Consider the following 26,769-nt stretch of genomic DNA (forward strand, 5'->3'; position numbering starts at 1 on the left):
GGGATAGTTGACAATCATTATTTTTATATACAGATATGTGTATCTGTGTATTTGATATACCCAAAATTTAATAAAAAATCATTAATAATAACATATAACCAACAATTTAATTTTTCCAATAATCCACATATTAATGTTCCTTCTATTCTTACACTTTCTTCCCTCCCATTCCCACCCCCCTAGGAAGCAAGGGTTACAATTTATTCAAAATGCCTTTCTCTTGATGTGGAGAATTGTATTGTATATTTTATAATTTGGTACCGTTCCTCTTCTTTTTGCCATTTCTATTAGTTTATTCCATTTCCTTAGCCAATTGTCTCCTTTCAATTGATCCTTATATCCCATTCTTCTTTCTAATATAAAATATAAAATAAAATCAAACATTATATATTCCAAAATATAATATTACAATCTATCTACCTTTCATTTTTGTTCAACTTTCCATCCGAAGGCTATAACTGCACGAGCTTCTCTCAATATTTGTTTCATCAAATATGCCTAATCTCTATCCAATCCCAGATTCCTTACATTTAAAGTCATACATGTTTGATTCCAAAGTTTTCCTTATTTCCATGAAAAGCTCTGTGCCTTACAGCATTCTCACCACCTATGTATATATGTGTCTTTACTTTTACTTCCCCTTCCATGCCAACAATTTGATGTCACATATTTAATTATACTGTGGGCCCTTAGTCCAAAACACACTGCAGAAATAATCCAGTTTGAGACTGCTTGAACTGCCCTGGCTCAATGCTTGAAATTGTAGTGTTTGAGAGCTCTGGTGCCAGGCAATAAACAGCAAGAAATCATTCACGGGGAATCTGGGATCATCTATAGTGAGCCATGTTAGTCTGTAGAATCAGAGATCATTGAGTCAGTGAGAGAGAGAAGTTGGCAACATGAGCTTTTCTAGACTTGAGTCTAATACGTATCTGAAGAAGGAGGCTTTAAGTCTATGAAAACTCAAGCTGCCTACTTCTTTCTTTCAGTATACAGTGATCCCTCCCAATGTGCGGATTTGATTTTTCCAGATTTGATTATTCACGGATTGTATTAGTATGTTCTCTCTAGGAATATCTAGATCCTCCAATGCAACTCTATGGTTAGCTTTAACCAAAAGTCGTCCTGAAGGGTGATTCCTAGAGTGAATATTCCACTAGGCATTTGTAGCTTCTCCAGTGCAATTCTATGGTCAGTGTCTGGCAGACGTTGACCACAGGGTTGTACTGGAGGACCTAGAGATTCCTAGAGAGGTGTTCCCTCAGGTAAAAACAAAGGAGTTTATTACACTGGGGCTAATTTTGGCATTAAAGAGATTAAAACACATTTAAAGCATCCTGCAAATAAAATGAAAATGGTGAGTAATTCCACGAATGATTATCACACACAATTGCGCAAATAAAGTGATATTGGAAATGCATTGTCACTGAAACCACAAAAGTAAAAAGATGTGTGTGAATACTTCTTTGTGACCACTTTAATGGCGGGTTTTGTGCGATGTTGTGTGAAATTGTTCTGGGATATGTATGGGATAATCTCCCAATCTCCTTTATGTGGTAAACTCCATATATAGTGTTGTTTTTTTTTGTTTGTGGGTTTTTCACATTCATGGGGGTCCTGTGCCCCTGAAACAATTGAATGTGGAGGGATGAGCGCAGTCTGCAAGGTGCTGTAAGTTGCTTTGAATCCCAGTTTTTTGGAGAGGGAAAGTGGGGTGCAATAATAATAATAATAATAATAATACAGTAATAATAATGATTATTATTATTATTCAGGGCAGCCTATGAATAAGGTCACTCTTCCTGTGCCCTTAAAAGCCCCCTTGGTTTTCTTTCCGAGGCCTCAGAGAAGCCTGGGCAGCTCTGAGGGTCTTCCAGCTGTAGTCAATGAGGGGCATGGCCTCCCCTCCATCATCCCCTTCCCGCTTCTTTCTTTCTCTCTCTCTCTCTCCCCACTTTCCCGCCTCCCAATGGGGCTCCAGCTCCAGGCTCCCAACCTTTGTTGCTCCTCAGAGTCCCCCCCCCCGCCCAGTCCAGCCCTATTTCTTTCTTTCTTTCTTTCTTTCTTTCTTTCTTTCTTTCTTTCTTTCATTCTTTCATTCTTTCTTCCTTCCCAATGCCAAATGCCCTCAGACATTTCCTAATAAGGCTCCGCGTTCTCTTCTGAGAGGGAAGGAGTTAAAAGGAGGGAGCCGGGGGGGGGGGCGGGGGTTGGGTGGGTTTTTGGTGGTGCTTTTTTGCTGCCTTTTGGATGGTGGCGCTGAGAGACTGTCTCCGAAGAGAGAGACAGAGCGGGAGTTTCCAAACTTGCTCAGAGAAAGCAGCCCTGCAAAGCGGTGAGTGAGTCCCTCTCTCTCTCTCTTCCTTTGCCTTCCCACAAATTATTGGGGTTTTATTTTGGGGGAGGAGGGGAAGGAAGAATCTGGGCTCTTCTCTTTTTCGGTCTGAGGAGGACCACTTTGCATTATTAATGCGAGAGACGAGGAGGACCGAATGAGAGACTGAGAGTGCAGCAGCAGACTTCTGCTCCAAGAGCTGCCCCTCGCGTGGCTTCTTTTTGAGCGTTGGACTCAGCCATTGAAACCCTTTGGGTGAGCTGACGTCCCAAACACACTTTGAGACCGCTTGAACAGCCCTGGCTCAATGCTGGGGAATCCTGGGAACTGTAGTGTTTGGGAGACACTGAGCCTTCTCTGTCAGAAGCAGAGCCAGTCTGCTGCCCCCTCAAGCTACAGCCCCCAGGACTCCCCAGCCCTGAGCCAGGGCAGCTCAGTCTGTTTGGGAGAGTGGCACTCTCTCAGCCCCAGAAGACCCTTGGGGCACTCTGAGATACAGGGACCTTGTGTGGAGTGTAATGGACAGCCTTCTTTCTGTCTTGTGAGATCCGTTTCCCTTGCTTGCTTGTGACAAGTGGACGCTGGTGAGAACCCTTTCCGTTTTGAACCCTCAGAAAGACATAGATGAATAAAGGGGGGGGGAGCCCTGGGGGGGGAGGGAGTTTGACTCTGGAGAGCAGGGCTTCCTTGACCATGGAAAGCCCCTGGGTTGTGGGAGAGTGGTTAACATTCAGGATTTTACTTATGCTCAGGAGTTGGGAAATGATAGTACTGGACTGTTGAGAGCCAAGGCTGTCACTCAGGTCATGACAAATTCTCTGCTTTGGAATGTAAACAATTGGGAAATGGCTCTTAACTTATACTTTTAACCCAGATAAAAGGAAGCACTGCATAGACAGTTTGGGGACAGTGAAACAAAACATATACAGTAGATAAAAGATGGATGGATGGATTCCCCCACAAGGGGGACCTTGGGCAGATCACACTGTCTCAGCCTCGGAGGAAGGAAGGCAAGGGCAAACCCTCTCTCTGATGAAAATTGCCAAGAAAACAGAGCCTTAATCCTGCTCCTTTTGAACAGATCAGCTATATATGAGAGAGTCAGCGTGGTGTAGTTTTTTAAGTGTTAAGATTATGATGCTGGTTTGATTCCCAGCTCAGCCATGGAAATCCACTGGGTGACCTTGGGCCAGTCACACTCTCTCAGCCCCAGGAGACAGCAAGGGCAAACCCCTCTCTGAACCAATCCTGCCAAGAAAACCCCAGGAGCCTTAGGTAAGGTCGCCATAAATCAGGAACAACTTGAAGGCGTTTAACCAAGAAGTTAAAGAATACACAGTAGCAGTTGTCCCTCCTGTATCATATCACTGCTATTATTTATTACTACTACTAATGCACCTCAACTCGCCTTGAGGAGGAGAGGATTGCCCCCAGGGCGTCCTCCTTTTATTTTCCTTTTCTTAGCAGGATATCTGGAATTGCAAAATGCCTTCCATTTGGAGCCTGAGCATGGACCTATGTATATGAGTGCTTTGAGCTTTTTTAGTTTGGTATTGTCCTCCTTTCCATCCCCCCCCCCCTACATCTTGCAGTGCCATGTCCTCCTTTTTTGCAGTTATAGAACTGGGTGCCTCCTTGATTGCTACCTTCTAAGCAGGGATGATGAACAGAAAGAGGGGCACATGCGCAGAGGAGTGTGGATGCCTCTTTATATTATGCATTATGTGTGTGTGCGCGTGCACAGAGGGGTCTGAGGGCACACGCCTGTTGCTGCTGCTGTTGCCTGGGGTCTGCTCCACACAATAGGCACCCTTGCATTTGCCTTGGCCTCTGGAAAGCCACCTCTGCAGCACAGTGGAGAAAGGCGCCTGTGATTGCCTTGGAGAGGAGACTGTGTGTGTGTTTTTTTTAAAATGGCTTCATATCAGAGCAAGGGGCAGGGTGTCCAGAGTGTCCTCCTTTTCCAGGACATGTCCTGGACCTTTCCACTTTCTGTCCAGGAAGGAATCCCCAATTGTATGTAGTTCATTGTGGCACCAGAGCTCTCTAACAGAGAAGGCTAAATATCTCACAAAAACTGCAAGTCCAAAACACTGAATCATGACATTTAAAGTGGTGTCAATCTGGGTTGTTTCTGTAGTGAGAATGCAGACCTAGTCCAAAACTCAAACCACTACACCAAATTCTTATATTTTTGTGTGTGGTAAAGAAAGTCATCTCCTCCCATCACTTAGATAAAACACCAATTCCACAAATTCTTCCACCTGATTTTCTTTGGGGTGGGGCAGCATAATTGTGTTAGTCTGTTGTAGCAAAAAACCCAAAGAAACATCAGACACAACTCCCTCCAAATGCCATTTATTATAGCATGAGCTTGTGCAGATATAGCTCAATTTCTTCAGATGCATGGAGTATACTATCCTGAATTTCAAGTATCTTATACAGTATATGTGACTGACCATGACAACTACAGTTTATTCACACTAGCCACTCACAAAAGTGTTGCTGATGAGACACCAGTTAATACAGTACAGTATACATAATACTTCATCCCCTGGTGTGAAAATAAATAAGGTGTGAACAAGCAGTACAGTGATCTAGCTGTTCTCATGACTGTATTGGTTGAGAAAAATGTTCCCACGCTGACAAAAAGGAGTGGGTGTATGTCTTATTTACTGCTGAATGTGCTACATTTTTTCAGAGGTGCACATACCTCTGGTAAGTTGGTTGTGCTGAGACACAATGGCCCCCTTACCCTGCAGATATTAGTCAGGGTGGGTCCAGCCCAGCCCTCCTCCTTCATTCCTTATGAAAGACTCTCACAGTAATGTTCAAGGCAGGGCTAAGGCTCTACCATAAAGCTTGAGTCATGTGCCAGCCTCAGATGTGGGCCTAGAAGACATGTGTATGGTAACAGGTTCTTGGATGGTAGCAAGTTCCCCAATGCTTCCATCTAAGCTATCTTGTTACTGTCATGTATAGCAAGTATGCCATCATTAGTAAGATGTACAATGGGCCCACCATATTTGTTGGGGTTAGGGATGCAGGACCCCTGTGAAAGTGGAAAAACTGCAAATGAAAACATTTTTTTTTACTTGAGAGAACACCTCTCTAGGAATCTCTAGGTCCTCCAGCACAATTCCATGGTCAACTTTGGGCAGATATTGACCATAGAGTTGTGCTTGGAGGACCTACAAATGCTTAGAGAAGTGTTCTCTCTTGGTCCTCTAGCATGACTTCTGAAGGACGTCCACCATAGAGTCACACTGGAGATCCTAGAGAGAACATTAACCAAATCCACGAATAAATAAAGCCACAAAAGTCATAGACAAAAATGTGGAGGGCTGACTGTTGTTGCAGATCCAACTGGGCTCAGTATGTGGAATTTGAGGAGTGTGTGTGTGAGAGAATGCTTTTGTGGTTCCATCTTCCCTTTCTTTTCAAGCAGCAACATTTCTTGGGTCAGCACATCTTGCTGATCCAATCGGCCCAGGTTGGGTTGGGGAGGGTCACCCAGATTTCTGTTTTCCCCTAGCATCCCATTGTGTTTTGCCTGTGTTCCTGTCAGTTTGCATATACAAAGGAAAAGGAGTGGGAGAAGCATGATTAAGTTATAATGTACTGTTTGGTTGTTCCGAAAAAGCCATGAATTAATATGTGCTATATAAATATAACATAATTACAAACTACAGTGTTTATAATATATATTCCTTACATCAGTTTATTGTACGCCATAGGCAGGTTTACTCTTTTTATGTACAGCGCTGTGCAAATCTACAGCACTATATTATTATTAATAATAATAAGTGTAAATGGTACTTAATATCAGTGGAATCTGGTGTGGGTATTCATAGTTTTAGGGCAAAGGTTTGCTGCTGTTGTTAGCTGTTCTTGAGTTGACCCTGACTGATGGCAACCCTGTGGATGAGAATCTCCAAGACCACCTGCCCTCCATTGCTTTGGTCATGTCCTGCAAATTAATGCCCATGACCTCTCAGATCCAGTCTCTCTATCCAGCATGTGGCCTTCCTGTATTTCTGCTGCCTTCTACCTTCCCTAGCATTATTGTCTTTTTCAGTCATTTATGTCTTCTTATGATGTGGCCAAAGTACGACAGCTTCAGTTTTGTGATCTTGGTTTCCAGGGAGAGTTCAGGCTTAATGTGTTCAAGGACCATTTGTTTGTCTCTTGGGTTGTCCATGGTGTTCTCAGCACTCTTCTCAGCCTTCCAGATGCTGCTGGTCTGCAACTTCCAGCATTCCTTCAGCTAGGGCTACTGGTACTTGGAGTCCAACATCATCTAGAGGGCTGCATGATCCCCATTCCTGCTTTTCAGAGAACAAATGTATACTTTTGGTGTTCTGAAGAGCTAAAATGGGAGGTGACTGTTAGCCACATGTCCTTCACAGTTTGGTGTTTCATACTAAATGTGGGCAATTTTATTACATTTTTCATTAGTTTGCCTGCTGCATTTCAACTATTTGCACACATTTGGTAGTTTGTAAAATGATTTCCATGGGTGCAAATCTGAAAAGAATTATGCTGCAATGTGTTTGTCCATGCTGATTGTTCTAGGGTTATATAATGGGATTTAGTTTTAAGGGAACCCAGTAAACAACTCACAGAATAATCATGGGAAATAATGTGCCAAATCATTTTCTTGTGTTTATACTAGTAATGAACTATTATACTACAGGTTCAAAATAGAATTAGAGTTCTCTCTCTCTCTCTCTCTCTCTCTTTTATAGTGGCTTTCACAATTCTGTATGACACTGATCGCTGTAAGTATCACTTAGGCTGCACTTGCATTGCAGAAACAATGCAGTTTAACACCACTTTAACTGTTATGTCTCAGTGCAATGGAATTGTGGGATTTATAGTTCATTGTGGCACCAGAGGTTTCTGACAGAGAAGGCTAAATATCTCACAAAGCTACAAATCCCAGAATTTCACTTAGGCATGGCAGTTAAAGCGGTATCAAACTGCTTTATTTCTGCAGTCCAGATGTAACCTTAGTCTTTTTATTAATTCAGCTTCTTCTCTCATTGGTTATGCACAATGAAAAGCCTGTGAATTCTGGTATATATACTCTTAGTTCACATTAACTGAATCCAGTACAGCTGTTTGCATTGCATGTTGCAGAGAGTGATAATTAGAGCATTCATTACATCCTGTACCCTCTTTATGACTACACCTCCCAGAATTCCTGGCCATTGGCCATGTTGGCTGGAGCTAATGAGCTGAATTCCAAAATACCTGGAGGGCATCACACTAGGGAATGGTGGTGCAGAACATCTGGCTCTTGATTGATTGGACTGTGCTTTTCTACTTCTACAGCCATGTTTTCCTTTTCCTTATTCTTTGTCTATCACACAAAGAATTTAGGGTGGCCAATCTCAAAACTTCTAGTGTTCCCCATTGATGAGATTATGTTACGTAAATAGATATATGTTATGTAAATAGATATATTCTACAGCACTATATAAATAAAGCATAATAATGATAATAATAACAACAGCATGGTATAGTAGTTTGAGTGCTGGAGACCAGGGTTTGATTCCCCACTCAGCCATGGAACCCACTGGGTGACCTTGGACAAGTCACACTCCCTCGGCCTCAGGAGTAGAGTCTAGGAGCACTCCCAAACTGTGGACACAGTCTTTTAAGGGGAGTGTGACCCTGTCTAGGACCGGTTCGGTTGATGGATCTCAATACCTGGATTAGGGGCCCCTACTGTGAGCACCTCCGTTTTGTCGGGATTCAGTTTTAGTCTGTTTTTCCTCCTCCAGTCCATTACCACATTAGACATTCATTGAGAGGAGAGATGCCATCTTTAGTCAAAGCTGTAGACTGAGACATGGAAGACTGCGTTCCAGATGGACAGACTCAGCCAAGGAAGCCAGGGCCCTCAGCCTGAAAGACCTGATCAGGATGACTTGGAGGTTTCTCATTCAAGGGGTCACCCTACATTGAAGGTGACTAAATGCAGTTAATAACAACAAAGCTTTGGAGGACTAGATGACATTTCAGCAGAGAAAGTGTTCTATCTCATGGGGAGAAGTATTGTCACTTACTAATATCACCCTTGCTTATGTTAACCTTTCAAGCTGTTGTTAAATGTCCTAGAACAGGACCTTTTGCAAACCCTGTTTGCAAAAGTACCAGCAGCTTTTAAAGCAATATGACACTTCCATAATAACTTCAGTTATTTATTCACCCAGAGAATAGTTTGTATAATGGTGCTTCTTCTGGACATCTCCTGAGTTTTGCATTTATGGTATTAGCAGCATTTATAGGTAGCATCATGTGCATGTAAAACTGATCATGTGAATCAGCTTTGAAGGGTACACTCTTTTAATAATCTCAAACCAATGATTAGGAGAATGTCATTTCAATACTGTCCTTTTGTAGATTGCTGCTAATAATCCAGTCACCTCACTAATTGCCTTCTGCCATATTTAAAGACAACCTCCTCTTCTTTCCAGTTGTTGTAGATGGTGTTGTTATTAAGACATAGCCATTAGTTGTCAGAGTGTGAGGGTGTTGTCCTTTTATTTCAGTGGAACTTTCTTCTATGGCATCATAAAGGAGATCTATGGAAATGACATTGTGTTTCAGATTCTGCAAATCTGTTTATCTCCCCCCACTCCAGCTGGTATTTGTCCTCCCTGTTTTGTTCTGGAAAACTTGGCAAAGCATGTGTAGTATTCCTTCCTCACCTTTAGAATACCACATTATAGTTTCAGAATGGGATTATAAAGCCAACATGTTGAGAGCTATTGTGTTAAAGCTAACTCTGAACAAAAGTTGTGTGGGTGAAAAAGTCTTCTCTTACTTTATCTTGTTGAGTGACAAGTTATTTTTCATTAACTAAAACAATAATAGGGGGCCAAATCTTGTAATTGCTAAGGTTGTTAACAATTGTGGATTAAACATGTTTTGCATGATAAACTGTAGTAATGTCTTAAAGGGAGGAAAATTGGCTGTAGCTCTTCCCTTTGACAAAGGGCTGCTCTGACTTATACCAAACTAAAGTTGTACTCTTTTCAGAAACAGGAGGAGTTTGCCTTGAATAAAGAGCCAGCCCCTTAATTCTCATTCTAAGAACCTTGTTTCCAGTTTTGGAGCCAGTGGGAATAATGGCTATTTAGTGTCTCAGGACTCGGAGCCACACTTTTCAGCGACAGAAAGTTTTACTGGCAGATGAAGGAAACTTGTGTTTTCTTTGTCTCAGAGTTTTATTAATCAAGTCTTTCTCATTTTCCTGGCCCCTAATATTAGTCTAATCTATTTTTATTTCCTCAGATATGAAGCATAATGTTCTCAGAGGACTTCTAGAATCCTTGAAATGCCAAATTTAATTAAAGTGGCTGAGTGGATTACTGTAGTTTTAAACACACTTAACAGTTGTATACTTAAACACGCACTTACAGGGGAGGTACAGTTCATTACAGAAATGTTCACACACAAACCTACACACATGTAAAATTTCTAGGAAGGTTGAAGTCAGGTTTATTTTCCTTGTCTAAAAAAATACAAAAATTTTAGACATTTCTTTTATTAAAAAAGAGATATGAGCACCTTTTACATGTGAAAGTCAATTTAGGCACATAACTGATATAAAGTCACAATGGCCTGTTACAGACAGCCAAAATAAAGCTGCTTCGAGTCACTTTGGAGGTATGGTATTTCAATGATACATGCGTCCAAAGAGTCTAAAGGCTGCACCAAAGCCACGCTCCAGTCCTAAGGACTGGAGTGCAGCTTTGGTGAAGCTTCCAGACTCTTAGGATTCATGCATCATTGAAATACCATACCTCCAAAGTGACTCGAAGCAGCTTTATTTTGGCTGCCTGTAACAGGCCAATAGTATATTAAAAGAACCATTTATTCAGACCATAATGGTAAATTGCATTTCTTTTTAAAAGTTTACTTTTTTATGATCACTGGAGCTGCAAGAATCTGAGTGGTAAGGGACCTATTTGGTTTTGCCAATTTATTAAGAGAAGGTAAAAGCAATTAAAAAACATTTACACTATTAAAACAGTTTTTCTCATCTAGTCCAGCAATTATAATACATAATCAGATATGGTACATAGTCTTACATAAAAGTCTTCCTTTTACATGCTTAAAAAATAAATTTGGGAGAATGAATGTAGGAAAACTTTGCCTTAAGTATTTTATTCATAATTCTGATAGAAATTATTCCATAATGCATTTTCCCCTTTCTCCCCAGTTTTCATTTTTGTCAGGAAAAAAAGGCTTTGGATAAAAAGAAGAAAAACCCTCCAGTTTTACCATTTTCACCCCAGGCCTCCATATCTCTATCACCTGCTTTGAGTTCTCCATGTATTGTTCTTTTACAACCTGAAACTGAGAACCATGCTTAATTGGCACTGATTCTCTTGTGGTACCCATGATACTGAATAATGTTGAGGTGCAAAATATTTGTATATGGTATAAAAGTTAAGTAAACAAAAGCCAACAAAGCAACAACAACAACAAAAAGCCCAAAACAAAACACAACATGTTGGTTGGATGTGGTTGATTTGACTGGTAGCTTTGTATTGGCTGCATCAGGATGAGAATAATGTAGTCTGGACTGCAGCTCCCAATGACTGTGGCCAACATAGCCAGTGAATAAGGGATGCTGGGAGCTGCGGTACAACAATATATTGCAGGCTACATTCTTCCTTCCACTGGACTGCTACATCATCCCTGTCATTATTACAGTAATTTATTTATGTCCTGGCATTCCCACAGGCTTCAAGGTGGCATAAGGTGATTAAAACAGATACTGTACAAATAAAACTTCATGCCATAGGAAAATTAAAATATAATTAAGCTATCCAGTGTGGTGTAGTGGTTTGAGTGTTGGACTACAACCTTGGAGACCAGGGCTTTGATTCCCTGCTTGGCCATGGAAACCTTCTGGGTGACCTTGGGCAAGTCACACTCTCTCAGCCTCAGAAAAAGGCAAGGTCAAATCCCTACCCCCTGGGAACAACCTGCCTGTGAAAGGCTTGTAATAAGTTGGAAACTACTTGATGGCACACAGTAACATATGGAAACATAGCAAGGAGAGTGCCCAATCTAGCCTTTCTAGGAATGGAATTCCAGAGCCTGAGAGGAGCCACTGAAAAGGCCCTCTCTTATATTCCCACAAGGAATACCTTTTAGGAGGCTGAGATGGGGAGAAGTTTGTGTAGTTGCCTGCTCAATTTGATTAAAAATAAAAATGTAGAATTAGCCTTTAATGCCTATAATGAGCATCCTTGATACAAGATGATGGGACTTATCATTTGACACATCTGGAGAGTGCTTGGTTGGTGATAGGGACCTACTCATATTATTCTGTTGTTATAAGTCAAATGAACTTCAGTTAAAGAACTAGTGTTATTTATTTGGTAAAAGTCAGGGGAATGAACAGAGCATAAGACCATTTTTAACAACATGTTTATCTGCAGCAAACACAAGAGGAGATTTCAGGGGGTTATTAGTTGATAATGTCTGAAAATCACTAAGCTATTATTCAAGGGAACAGGCATGGGGTGGCAGACAGCTTGTTTAAAAAATTGTCACCCCTAATGCTGTGCAGTGCTGTCATCTGTTCCACTCCTGCACTATACCTAGTGTCTGCTGGCATTCCACAGTATCCTTTGCAATCTTCTCCAGCACAACATCTCAAATGAGATGATTTCCTTCTATCAGCTTTCTTCACTGTCTAGTTCTCACATCCATACATGGTGATGGAGAATATGATGGCTTGGATTATCCTCACTTTTAGTGTTCAGAGTTCTTTGCAATTCAGGATCTTGTCCAATTCTTTCACAGGTTTCCTTCCCATTCCCAGTCCTTCTGATTTCTTGACTAGAGTCTCTGTTCTAATGTATATATTTGATCCAAGGTATGGGAACTTTTTGACCATTTCAATTTTCTCATTGTCTAGGATGAATTCTTGTAGCTCTTCAGTGGTCATTATTTTTGCTTTCTTAGTGTTTAGCATTAAGCCTACCTTGGCACTTTCCTCCTTGACCTTCTTCAGTAGTTGTTCCATGTCCTTGTTGGTTTCTTGTAGTAGTATGGTGCTGTCTGCATATCTTAGGTTGTTAATATTGCTTCCTTTGATCTTCACTCCTCTTGCTTCTGACATTAAGTCTGCTGAGCAAATCCTTATGTTTGTTGATGGGAGAATTACCATGTTACCAGCTCCTCTCAAGTTACTTTGTATTACAACAAAGATTCATCCTTACATTGTTGCTGGAAAATCCTATCTTCCCTTCAACTACAGTGAGGATGCTAATTTGGAGGAGACATGAAAGCTTAAGGGTGGTGGCAGCAATGATGCCAGTATTCCCACTCATCAAGAAGTCTTGGTGCTTTGACCCACAGAGTCCTGGCTCTACAATATTGTCCGCATTTTTGGACCTCCATTGAAGGGATGGTTAAAGAGGCTGCCAAGAGTACCAGCTTATCAGAATTGTCAATAAATAACAATTTAAAATCACTGTATATATGCTAAGCCGTTGAATCATGCCCAGAAAGAAAAGGCTGAATTATATTTTAAACTCCTATATTCAAATAAGTAATGATAAGGCTCACAAAGCACCCAGACGATATTACCAGTTCCTGTGTACTGTAGGTCTCTGCTGTAGCTATCCCTTGGTGATCACTGCTGTGTGTTATTCTGCTGATGCTCCAGCCTTTTTATTTTGTAGATGAACATTGCTTTGCAAGTCTTTTTTGATTCTAGCCAGTTCCAGCTTTTTCGATTAGTTCAGTGTGTGTAAGAGAGAGCTGTTGATTAAAATTACAGAAGCAGGGGAGTCAAGTGTTGGGGTACTATTTTGATGCCCAAATAAAGATACTGCCAACCTTTTCCCCCCCTAAAAAGGAGGAATGCACATTTGCTGGGACTAGTCAGAAGCTGAACTTGTAGCTGATATTTATTCCATTGTGAAATATTTACTATCGATCAGGCAGTGATGATCCAGGGCTTTGAGAACAGTGGGGAATATAAATTGAAATAGTCATTAAGGAAAGTTATAACTATTTTGAAATTATTAAAAGTTAATTTTGCATATTTTAGACCAGTATTTGTCCTGTGTGGAAAAACTGGTTATGCTTCTTGGTTGTCTCCTCTGCCACTACCATTCAGTGGGTGGCCAGCTGCAGAGTTGCCCATGCTTCATAGACCCTCATTTCAAAACTTCATTAGGGCAGGTGTTGTATTGAACAATCTTAATAGACTTGGACTGGGAAAAGGAGTATTCATGTATATGGTTGCTATTTGTTCATTCCTGATAATGGTTGAGGATCTTAGGAAATTCATTCATTCAGATACTTTAGTGTCCAGTTTTCAGTCAGAATACTATATGATCAAATTGTCAAAAATCATGTAACTAAGAGTGATTTGAGATTCTTGCCATGTAGAAGTATCATGTACAAATGACATTTGATAGTGGCTCCAGCAACTCACTGAATTGCAGTGGCTGAAGAGGAAGTAGCCACCACGCACATATCTTCAACAGAGTCTGGATCTGTCAAGAACCATTCTGCTGATAGCCACTTTGTTCATTAGTGCTTGGGTCTCTTTGGTCCTCAGAATCAAGGCACTAAGGAAGGAGCAACTTTGGAAATTGCTTATTGAAAAGGCATAGAGCATTTCAGTCAAACCAACCTCTGCTGGGAGGCATGTGCCTCGCAATGTTCCACTGAGCTGAAACTGAACAGGATCTCTGCCATTAGAGAAGAAGATCAATCCCTTTCACACCTTTCTATTCATCGTAACCCTCTATCAAAATTTTCTGAGAAAGTACCGTAGCTGTGTTGGCTTGTTAGGGCAAATCAAGCAACCTCTTGTGGTGTCTGTGGCATGAAGCTCCATGAGAAGCATGGTTGGTTGTTATACATTTGATTGGAAAAATGGGTAGGGACTGTAATTAGTGTAGGAAGAAGAAACTGAAATGTGAGAAGTACAAATATTGATTATGACCCTAACAGACATTTCAAATAACAACAACTGTGTGATGAGACTGACATTGTATTGCAGATGAGCTGACTAAGATGTGTAACATCTGTTTTCTCCAGGCCACAAATGATAGATGTGAATCCTTTAATACATCTCTTATGGAGTAAGAGGGATCAGAAATGCAAACAGTAGAAAGAATGATGATTGCCTTCGTAGAGGGGTCATTATCAAACAACAGCTGTGTGATAACAGAAACATCTTTGCACTGGTACGCTATCTGCCACTTATAAACAGAATGAATTTTCAGACTGTGTCTGAAACACAGACATGGAGCAGGATGTTCAAAATCTCTTTTAAAGATGGCTCAGGACAGAAGGTGTGTTGGCAAGTCAGGGTTTAGTTCAAGCTATGCACACCCTTGATTTCATGACAGTGGCGTGTTGCATCTCCTTTAAGAATATGAAAGACATACACAAGCAACACCAATAAGAGGGCAAGGAGTAAAAAGATTGGAGATGAGATTGGAATGTGATTCTGTGGCTGCATCCACACTGCAGAAATAAACCAGTTTGGCACCACTTTAAATGCCATGGCTCAGTGCTATGGAATTCTGGAAACTGTAGTTTTGTGAGTGAGACATTTAGTCTTCCCTGTCAACAAGCTCTGGTGCCACAACAAACTACAAATCCCAGGAATCCATAGGATGGAGCCATGGCACTGAAAGTGATTGAAACTGGATTATTTCTGCAGTGTGGATGCAGCCCATGTACAATGCTTAGGAAGGAGTACAATACACCTCTTTCTCTCACACCAACCCAAGCTTCTTTTGGAAGGTCCAAATCCAACTTGGGAAACTTCATAGTGGAATATTTTCCTTGTATTAGAAATGTTTATATTGCACCAGAAATGTACGTGCCATGTAACACGAGAAAAGCTTCACGTCCTCTAGAAGACAGTGACCTAAATGCAATTTCTAGTCTCAATGAAATTACATCTTCACATCCATTGCTTAATGGCAGGACAACACTGCTTCATTGTGTCTCCTTTAGCTGGGACTCGAAATTGCTTTCGTGCCAGTGTATTAAAAGTGGTAGGAAACAGAGCATGTCAACATTTTCTTTCAGCAACCAGAATATATTGCTGCTCATGATACTAAGAATATGTAATGGCAAATTAAATCCCAATGGTATATGACAATTAAAGTATTAAATCTCATTTAAAATTAAAGTAGACTTTTGTAATCAGTCCTGACTTTTCACATATTATGCTGCCTCTCAATAGAAGATGCCTACAGTCTTCAAGCTCTGATGACATTTTGATTGATGTGATGGAGTGTGTGCCAGTGACTAGGTATATGGAGTGGTGAAATAATATCCAGGTCTTTTTGGCAGGCAAATTGGCTGTTGGATGTAGTTATGGTGGAAGGGTGAAGGGTTAATAAAGTGGCTTTATTTAAAGCTACCCACAGCAAATCAATACCACTCAGTGCAGTTGCCATGCTACAAACCGGTAGCTTTGTGGTGACTTTAATTTCATTAGACAGCCAGTATATACATTTACATATATTGGAGAACCGTGCAATGGCATGATTTTATATCACAAATGAAAGTCTTCTTAATCCTCAGAAACCAAGTTGTAATACCTCATCATCTTTCAGCAAGCCTGGTGGATATTTTCTTTTTCACTGGCTTCTGTAGACCATGTGGTTGTTGAGTGGAGAGAGGCCAACTCTTCCATTTAAAAAAAAATACCACAGATCAGAAATGATTATGGGATTGTTGTTTTAGGCTTGAAGCTTCCAGATTTATGAAGAAAATGTGAACAATCTCAGCTTTCATTTAAATATATAGGAAAGACTTCTGCCTCCTTTTTTTTTAAAAAAAGAGAAAAATATAGAGGAAACTTGAGTGCTTGTGGGCTGAAATGGGAGGGAGAGGCAGCTTTGAAGTGGGGATGAACACGTAGCATGTGGCATCGGGGAGATACAGTGAACTTGTCTGTTTGGTGGAATTCACATAAGTAGCTTTCACATGAATGTGGCGATAGCAGCTAAAGCCAGACCTCACATTGGGCTTGTTGCTGTTATTGAGCAAAGCACCTATTTTGAAGTTATCAGCTCGGGATGTGAAACACCTTAAGTAATCCTCAAAAATTAGATGCTGTGTGGTGGGGTGCAAAACTATGTAATGTTTACAGTATGCTCAGAAGGAAGTCCCATTGGACTCAATCTGGTTTACTCTGGGAGAAGTGTCCAGGGGATTAGATCCTTAGGCCAGAATCCTATTGTTATTGAATCTATTGGATTGACATATATATGTTCATTTGCTTTCAGCAATTGATTTAGTGAGTCTTATCAAGTTGTTGTTAATAACAGGATTCAAATCTTATAAGAGTGCTGTTTCCTCGCCTGCCCTATGATTTCTTAATTGTTTCCATGCCTTATTAGTGTTGTTGTGAAACAAGAGTGGTCATCTTTTTGTTGTTGTTATGCTATTTTTAAAAATTTTATTGAGAGATTATACAAAAAACAGAACAGTAAAGGATGACTAGAACCCCACAAAATCTTACAGTTATAAAATAAAATTTCAAAACTTTTAAAAACATCATATTTATAATCCTGTACAGTTTAAATTGTTTGAAATAGATTGGACCATAGTGACCACTGGCAAGTTGGAGGGTGGGCAATTATAAAATTTGTATTAACAAAATCAATAAAAGAAAGCCATTTTTCATAGAAGGGTTCTTGGTTTGGTTGTTTTAAATTACATTTCATTTTATTTAATTGCTTCTCCATTAGCCATTGGTCCCAGACTCTTTTCCACCAGTTATCTAGGGACAGAAGTCCTGTCTTCCAAGATTTGTTATGCTATTAAGAGGAGCCTGACAGGCAGAGGTTCAACAGATGTTGTTTTTCCAGCCTAAAAATGCTGTGATGCAAAAAAAAATTTCCTGTTGGTTATTCTGCATGAGTCGCAGTTAAGAAAAGTAATCTTGCTGGGGTGAGTGGGGGTGACCAACCAAAACCAATTGTTTCTTTAAAAAATAAAATACATAAAACTGAACTGTTAGCTGTTCAATCAAAATTGGATCAGATAGCTTGCCTAATCCAGCTGGGTTCTGAACTCTTAAGAGCCATTTATATATTGACCACACTTACCGTAAAAAATAAAGTATGAATGACTCAATTAAAATTTCTGAACACATGTATATGCAACATTGTAAAGTTTTTGCTGGTATAAAGGTAGCTATATCTGGAGATACATATTCTTAAAATACTAGTTATTGATCTTTCTTCCTGGCAAAGTGAGCAATTCTGATGCATTCTAAGAAATAATAGGTTTATTCAATGTATTTAAAATTTGCATATCTGGCTTCAGGAAAATCTGTGACTTATTAGAGACTACTATCTTTGCTATGGGTAATTTTCCAGTAAAGGAACACTTTTTTTCTGTGTTACTGGTATTTTTTAATTTATGACATTGGACAATGTATATCCTGCATACATCATAGGATTTCAAGACAGCATAAAAGTAAAATCAATTTAAGTAGTTCAAAACAATTTCAATAATTTTTGTTTTAAAATCTTGTTGTTGTGTGACTTCAAGTTGTTTTTGACATGGCAACCCTAAGGTGAACATATCATGGGATTTTCTGGGTAAGATTTGTTGAGAGGAGGTTTGACATTACCCTTCCCTGAGGTTCAGAGAGTGTGACCCAATGGGTTTCACGGCCAAGTGGGGAATTGAACCCAGGTCTCCAGAGTCATAGTCCAACACTCAAACCATTATGTCATGCTGGCTGTCTTTTAAAATCTTTGTTTTGGTATTTTTAAGATCTCTTTTAAACTGTTAGTATGCGTTTAGTCTGTTTAAGATTTTAAATACTTTGATGGAAAAGAATTTTCCCTTAAAAATACTAAAACAATTTAAAAGCACGTGTCTGTACATTTGGGTGAAATCAGTTAGAGAGACTTGGTTGCAGAATGAAATCAGCCTTGACCCTGAGGGAAGGGCACTCCACAACCAGAGTACCACAACTCAGAAGGCCCTCTTCCATGATCTCATGCAGTATATTGCTGCTTCCATTGGTGGAGGACAGAGAGATAGATACAAATTGACAAGGTCCTTTGGGATTTCTTCACATTCTACAGTTTGAAACAAGGTCAGCATATAATTTTGGTTGTACATTAAACTCTGAAAAGACACAAGGAAAATGGTTTTAGGGATTTGGAGCCAAAGACAAGGTGTTCAATGAATAAAATCAGGGTTACCATAAGCCCCCCTTTTTCATGTCCTCTTTTTCAGAGCTATTTTGTGCCTAGTTGGGGTTTTAAAATATCTACTGCTGTTTGCCTCCTGCTGGGCATTACTACCTATCTCCACCAAGGGCTCTGCTAGGAGAAAGGACAGAGGCTGGCCCAATAAAGCGTTCAGAGAGAAGGCGACTCAAGGGTGGAAGAGGAGAAGGGAAACAAATCTGGAGGGGAAAGGCGAGCTACCTGAGCAAAATGGGGATGGAACAAGGCAGTTTGGTGGAGCAAGTGAGGTGGATGTTGAAAGAGGTAGGCAAAGAAGGCAAAGTTATTATTAATTGTTGTTGTTTGCCTTCAAGTAATTTCCAATTTATGATGATCCTAAGGTGACCCTATCACGAGATTTTCTTGACAAGGTTTGTTCAGAGGAGGTTTGTCATTGTCTTCCCTTGAGGCTGAGAGCATGTGTCTTGCCCAAAGTCACCCCGTGGGTTTCATGGCCAAACTGGGAATTGAACTATGGTCCCCAGAGTCATAGTCCAACACTCAAACAACTATGCCACACTGGCATTTGTTATTTAAGTACAATACAGGTCAGGAATATTTCTAATAACAATTATCACAGCTTATATAGTAGGGTTATTTAAAGTGAAAGTACTGATCAATGGTTTGAAGTTGGTAAATGCATTTTTTTATTTGCCTTTCAAAATATGGTAACAATAATAAAATGAAGCCATGGACAAATGCCACAAGTAAGTTTGTGTAGGACAGAATTTTGGTCAGTAGTAATTAATTTGGTAGTGTGACTGGGTATAAGCAAGATGAAACAGTCATCTCCATAAAAACTAGAAGTTTGCATCTAAAGACCAGATTCATTGATTGAAATCAATATATGAAATTAATCTTGCATTCCCCATTTTGTGTTGACACATCATGGTGTGGCAATAAGAGTGCAAGTCACAACTGACAGAATTTCATCCATCTGCAAAATAGAAATTCAAAGGTTACCTACTGAAAAATTACAATTTAAATTAAAAATATTGCCCATTTTGATATGAATGGCATGCTAAAAATCTCATAAGAGCCGAAGGGACAAGGAGACAAGCTAAGTTATTTTGTGTCAGAACTCTGGGGCTGATGGTGGGAAAGTTATTTTGAATGAAGTAGGATGAAGAGAGAAACCAAACAGAATCTTAGATTAGTGAAGGTTCACTGAATGGCTTTGTTAAAAATTCAAGAAGAACATTTAAGAAGAGAAGTGCTGATAAAGGTGCAGGGCATCACTGATCTGTTTCCATAGTGATGTTGTTCAAAAAGAGGCTTAGAAGAACACTGAATATATCTTCTATAGAAAACAGCAGTCTTGGGAAGCACTATCATTGTTGGGTTGTTAGATCTCCTTGACTGGGTGTGTGTACAGGGTAGGAAGTATTACTAGTGGACAGCCAGTTGTCCTAAAGAACTAAACTTCTCAGAAAAACAAAACAAACCACTTTGAATATCTCATTCTACCCTTATTGCACAAATAATATTTAAAGTTGAGAGCCAACATCAATAGTTTGGAACCAGAATGCCAAAAAACTAGGATTCAAATTCCTGCTCAATCATAGAAACCTTCTGTGTCACTTTTGGCAAGTCATTCTGTCTCAGTCTCAGAGGAAGGCAATGACAAATCTCCTCTGAATAAATCTTGTCAAACTCCCATTATGATAGGGCTGCCATTAGCTGGAGCTGATTTGAAGGCACCTAACAAGCAGCAAGCTTTAAAGTTACTATATACATAAAATGTAAGCTGAAATTTAATTTTGATTTCTTTCAGGATTAGTGCAAAATCTACATTTTTATTTCACGTCATGGTAGGATATTTTGTCTTACAATAATTCTGAGGTGGGTTAGACTGAGAGATAGTAATGAGAGCGAGGTCACATGGGCCCCATACAGACAGGCCAAAATAAAGCTGCTTTGATCCACTTTGGAGGTATGCTATTTAAATGATGCATGCGTCCTAAGAGTACGGAAGCCACACCAAAGCCATGATCCAGTCCTAAGGACTGGAGCACAGCTTTGATGCAGCTTCTGGACTCTTAGGACACATGCATCATTTAAACAGCATACCTCCAAAGTGGCCCAAAGCAGCTTTATTTTGGCCTGTCTGTATGGGGCTTTAGTAACCCTTTAAGATTTGAATCTAGACCACCAGGGTCTTAACTGCACTAAAGGTAAAGGTTTCCCCTTTGACGTGATTATCTAGTCATGTCTGACTTTGGGGCCGGTGCTCATCTCCATTACTAAACCAAGGGAGCCAGCATCGTCAGCGGTGACTCCATGGTCATGTGGTCAGCATGACTAAATGGAACACCTTCCCACTAAAGTGCTACCTATTTATCTACTTGCACTTTTACATGCTTTCAAACTGCTAGGTTGGCAGAAACTGGGACTAGTGATGGGCGCTCACATCATCATGTGGCGCTCTCCTGACTTTACCGTTTTCAGAGTCGGCATCTTAACCGCTAAGCCACTGTGTCCCTTATTCTATGCTACATTGTCTCTTTTTAGTGCTGAAAAATAGCAGAGCTGAAGGAAAACTACCAATGGGCTTCTAAATTAGCGAGGTTACAGTTTGTGCTGTTGGACTGCAGATCTTTGTTTTAATACTGTAGAAAATTTAATACTACAGAATTTTTTAATACTTGGCATACAGTATATCTGTTCTCATTTGGTTGGCAGCTTGAAAGAACCTCTTTAGTTACAGATCATTCATTTCTGATACCTCTTGAAAACATAGGTTGATTGGCCAGTGGGAGATGATGGCATTCTTATTAAATAATTAAAACCATTTCAGATTCCTAAATCCTGTAATCTGTTTCATTTTTGTGTTAGCTATAGTCAGGGTTAAAGAAGTACAGTGGGACCTCGGCATCCATGGGGATCTGTTACAGACCCTCCCCCCACATGGATACTAAACTCCATGGGAACTCAAATCCCATTGCTTCTAATGGCAATGCAGCCACGGGCACACACTGTCATTAGGGACAACAAGGGCTTAGCTGAAGTCCCAGTGTCCCTAATTGCAGTGTGGCTGCATGCACACACTGCCACGGGGGACAATGGGACTTGTGGTCTCATGGATTTTGGTGTCCACGGGGGGGGTGGTGGTGGTGGTCTGGAACAGATCCCCTGGGATACTGAGGTCCCACTGTGTTCTTAATTCTGCAGCAACATCTACCACAGCCACTTTTCCTATCTACAAAAACTCGTGTTGCCAACTTCTTTCTTTCAGTTAGTCTCAGAGGTGCTACAAGATCTCTCTCCATACTGATTCTACAGACTAACATGGCTATATCTTTGAACTTTTCCTAAGGGAGCATAATAAGTTAAGATGAAAACAGATGCAGATCACCACGTGTTAAAACTGGATGTTCATTGAATGGGTAACATCTGGGCCAAACGTCTGGCTCTCCATTTATTGTTTTATACGGGGCTAAGCTGGCTTCAGCTGATGGTAATTTCAATAAAGGCACACCTGGACTTCCCCACATTCCCATGCATTTGGGGGGAAATGAAGGTGATTTAAGGTAAATTTTGCTTATTGTCTTTAGGACAACTGGCTGTCCACAAATGTTTGCTGGTGAAAAGTTTGCACATGTGCTGGATAGATTGTAGCCCATGGCATTAGTCCAGGCAGGTCAGTCACAAAGGGCAGCAGGTTAGTCTCATAGAGTTTTAATTAAATGTTTTTGCTTAAGTCAGTCATATGTTTCCCACTGGTCTACTTCATGCTTTCAAACTCTTAGACACAGTGCCTAATGTATTCCTTTGTATACTTAGTTTTTGTCTTCTTGCCCAGATTTGGCACTAACACTGTATTCTGACAGCAGGAGGAGAGAATGAATACGTGTGTGTATTAGCTGAAGAGAAGCCGCATCAGAAAATGTTATGTTTAGTCTCTCAGCCTCATCAGAGCACTGGATAACTTTTCTTCTAGTAACAAAACACCAGAGATACAAACCACAGTGGAAAGGTTCAGAGGTCAAACAAATGTTCTCATCCCAGCATTTTTCATTCACAGGGAGAGAGACTGCAGATGCTTCTGTTGTAGGATTAGTTGTTCAATGAGTTAGGGCAAAAGGGGTCTTTATTTTTGGTCAGTCAACCTGATGCTTCAGGGTAGTGTGTGATTCTTTGATGGATAGTTGATCAAAGCTCTGGCCCAGCAAAAAAAATTGTACAGGTATAGTAATGGCAGAGCCAGTGTGGTGTAGTGGTTTGAGCATTGGATTACAACTCTGGAAACCAAGGTTCAATTCTCCGCTATGCCATGAAAACACACTGTGACCTTGGGCGAGTCACACACTCTCAGCCCCAGAAAACCATGTGATTGGTTCACCTTAGGGTCACCAAAAGGCAGAAACCACTTGAAGGCACACAAAAACAAAAACATACTAATGGCATTACCTTTCTGTGTAGTATGACAGCATACACCTGAGGCAAGAGGCTATGCTTACGGTAGCAGTGCTGCTGGTAGGGTCTCACATGTCAGACAGGTTTTTGCTGAAGAGCCACACTAAATATGCCAAACAGCTACTGAGCAGCAGCAGTCTTGTGGGATGTGTGTGTGACACTGGTGGAAGATCTCTCAGAGACAATGGCAGTAGATCGATAGGCAACGTTGTTGTTGTTATCTTCTTATATCCTGTCTTTCTCCCAACAAAACAGCTAACAGCAAGTTTAAAAACAATACACATGCCACGCCCCCAAGTCACCCAGGAATTGCGCCGGTGATTACATGCCAAGTGGCGATTACAAACCAACTCGGGGGCATGGTGTTCAGCTGTCACATGCCCCGGAGCCAGTTAAAAGCCAGCTCCAGAGGCGAAGGAATGACTTTTCTCCACCCCAAATAGGAGTGGATTTTTTTCTGCTCCTATTTGGGGCAGAAGCTGGCTGGATTGGGGCCATGTGTCTGTTTGCTGCAGCTCCAATCCAGGCTTAATTTCGGTGGCTCCAAGCCGTCCCATCAGAGCCATCTGTTTTGCCCCTAAGTCTACAAAAGGGTAGGCTACAACTGCTTTTGCACAGCTAGTCTGATGCAAAGGTGAGAAATGGTGTCAGTAGTCCAATAGAAATAATTTCCAAAGTGAGAGGTGGGAGGTTAGTACTCTAATAAAAATATAAATAGTTCTTTGAATACAATACAATATTTAAATCACTGTAAGTATACTTAACATTTCAGTGATAGTCAGTGTGGTGTAGTGGTTTGAGTATTGGACTGTGACTCTGGAGACCAGGGGTCAGTTCCCAGTTTGGTCATGAAACCCACTGGGTCACCTTGGGTAAGTCATATTTTTTCAGTTTCAAAGGAGGACAATAGCAAACCCCCTCTGAACAAATCTTGCCAAGAAAACCCCATTATAGGATTGCCTTAGGGTCGACATAAGCCGGAAACGATTTGAAGGCAACAACAACATTTCAGTTCAATTAGTTATGGGCTGCTGAAACCTTTAAACTTGGAAAATTATGTGGAAGGCCCACATCACTATGTAGAACACATGCTATGAATGTGAAATATCTTAGGTTTGATCCCTGACTGAAAGTCTCAAGTGGTAGATAATGTGATGATTATTTATTTATTTAGGTATTTATATCCCGCCCTTCAGCCCTAATGGCTCTCAGGGCGGCTTACAATTATTATTTTTAATCAGACAGTTCCCTGCCCTCAGGCTTACAATCTAAAAGACACGAAACAAAAGGAGAAGGGAATGGTGGAGGGAAAGGGGATGAGGTCCAGTGGTTCTTCTCTCCCTCTGAGGCCTGGACCAAGGCAGATGGATTGAAGGGAGGGCTCTTCCTTCTTCCAGGCTAGTCCTGATGGAACTGGACCTGCCTGGTGACACTCCCTCTCAGGCGGCGGATGGCAGTTAGGAGGGCGGGTCTCCTTCTCAGGCTGGCCCTGATGGAGCTGGCCCTGCCTGGTGAACTCCCTCTCAGGTCGGTGGATGGCAGTTATGGGGGGCGGAGTCTCCTTCCTTCAGGCTTAGCCCTGATGGAGCTGGACCTGCCTGGCGAACTCCCTCTCAGGCCGGTGGATGGCAGTTATGGAGGGCGGAGTCTCCTTCCTTTCAGGCTTGCCCTGATGGAGCTGGACCTGCCTGGCGATCCCTCTCAGGCCCGGATGGCCGTTATGGAGGGCGGAGTCTCTTCCTTTCAGGCTGGCCCTGATGGAGCTGGACCTGCCTGGCAAACCCTCTCAGGCCGGCGGATGGCAGTTATGGAGGGCGGAGTCTCTTTCCTTTCAGGCTGGCCCTGATGGAGCTGGACCTGCCTGGCGAACTCCCTCTCCGGCCGGCGGATGGCAGTTATGGAGGGCGGAGTCTCCTTCCTTCAGGCTGGCCCTGATGGAACTGGACCTGCCTGGTGACCTCCCTCTCAGGCCGGCGGATGGCAGTTATGGAGGGCGGAGTCTCCTTCCTTCAGGCTGGCCCTGATGGAGCTGGCCCTGCCTGGTGAACTCCCTCTCAGGTCGGTGGATGGCAGTTATGGGGGGCGGAGTCTCCTTCCTTCAGCTTAGCCCTGATGGGAGCTGGGCCTGCCTGGCGAACTCCCTGGCCGGCGGATGGCAGTTATGGAGGGCGGAGTCTCTTTCCTTTCAGGCTGGCCCTGATGGAGCTGGACCTGCCTGGCGAACCCTCTCAGGCCGGCGGATGGCAGTTATGGAGGGCGGAGTCTCTTTCCTTTCAGGCTGGCCCTGATGGAGCTGGACCTGCCTGGCGAACCCTCTCAGGCCGGCGGATGGCAGTTATGGAGGGCGGAGTCTCTTTCCTTTCAGGCTGGCCCTGATGGAGCTGGACCTGCCTGGCGAACTCCCTCTCAGGCCGGCGGATGGCAGTTATGGAGGGCGGAGTCTCCTTCCTTTCAGGCTGGCCCTGATGGAGCTGGACCTGCCTGGCGAACTCCCTCTCAGGCCGGTGGATGGCAGTTATGGAGGGCGGAGTCTCTTTCCTTCAGGCTAGTCCTGATGGAGCTGGACCTGCCTGGTGAACTCCCTCTTACTTTGATGATGATCAAAGCCATACCAGTCAGAGTACCTAGTATTGGGCTAGATGGACTAGGAATGTGAACTGGTGCAAGTTAGCTTCTAGTGCATCTATTCAAATTTAGTATTATCATTCCACCTATTAAAATCTTATTGTTGGCATGCTAACGCTAGAAGTTAATAGACCAGTTCATGCATTCATTTTGTAAACGTAATAAGAATTTTCTGGAATGTTTGGACAAGTAAGCCCTTTGCCCAAGTAAGCCCTTTGCCCATGGATTGTGTCATGTCTGTTTTGACCCAAAGATTTCTCGCCCCCCCTCCCATTTCATTTTCTGAATGAAGACTTTTCAAGGTCATTTTGACAGCAAAGCAGCTTCAGCAGTACAGTGGTACCTCGGGATACGAAATACCCAGGTTACGAAATTTTCGGGATACGAAAAAATCCCATAGGGAATTATTGTTCCGGGTTACGAATGTTTTTTCAGGTTACGAAAAAACTTTTGGTGCTTTTTTCGGCTTTTTCGCACGGAATCGCGGCTTTTCCCCATTAGCGCCTATGGCAATTCGGCTTACGAAGGCTTTTCGGGTTACGAAAGCGGCCGCGGAACGAATTACTTTCGTAACCCGAGGCACCACTGTAGTCACCAAGGACCCTATGGTAGTGTAGGCCATTTGTAGGACCTCTGATGTCACAGGTTTGTAAAACTAAGATACGGCAGTTTGCTCATTTGTAAAGATAACATAGGGGGGATGCATACGGGGAGAAAGGGATGGTGAGACTCTGCCCCCACTGGAGGCCACAGCAACCAAACAGTGCAGTCTCCAGGAGCCCTAAAAAGAAAATGCAGCCGCCCAATTCATCGGGCAGGCCGTGTTGCTGCTGGGAGCTTTGCCGCTGCAAGGCTGCGAACAGGCTTGGTCGCACCCCAGTGTGCCTTGCTGGGGTGCTCAGGCCTGGGATTGGTGGTCAGGGTGGAAATGGGAGGGACATCCGCCTCCCGAGGCCTCTCAGGGAGGCGTGGGGTCCCTCTCTATGGTCTCCCCGGGACCTCTAGGGCGGCCGATTCATCGACTGGCCTTGGGGGCAGGGCGACTTCCCTCCTGGTTCCTCCCACATACTGGCTTCTTTAAGGCCACGTGGCTTCCTGCTTGGAGCCATTTTGCTGCTCACTGCT

General features: G+C 42.0%; 1 protein-coding gene across 2 annotated transcripts in view; it reads left to right on the forward strand.

The window, feature by feature from the left end:
• The first annotated feature begins 2,220 nt into the window (after positions 1-2,220).
• Positions 2,221-26,769, forward strand: part of MYLK (myosin light chain kinase) — a 295,320-nt gene continuing 270,771 nt past the window's right edge. The window contains exon 1 of one of the 2 annotated variants that reach the window (XM_042444623.1): positions 2,221-2,335. The gene's annotated coding sequence lies outside the window, so the exon portion shown is untranslated. Of the gene's footprint in view, positions 2,340-26,769 lie in introns of both variants that reach the window. The other variant, XM_042444627.1, reaches the window with a different exon arrangement.

This window comes from Sceloporus undulatus, chromosome 1, assembly GCF_019175285.1.
Source record: "Sceloporus undulatus isolate JIND9_A2432 ecotype Alabama chromosome 1, SceUnd_v1.1, whole genome shotgun sequence".
In the NCBI taxonomy this organism is placed as follows: Eukaryota; Metazoa; Chordata; class Lepidosauria; order Squamata; family Phrynosomatidae; genus Sceloporus; species Sceloporus undulatus.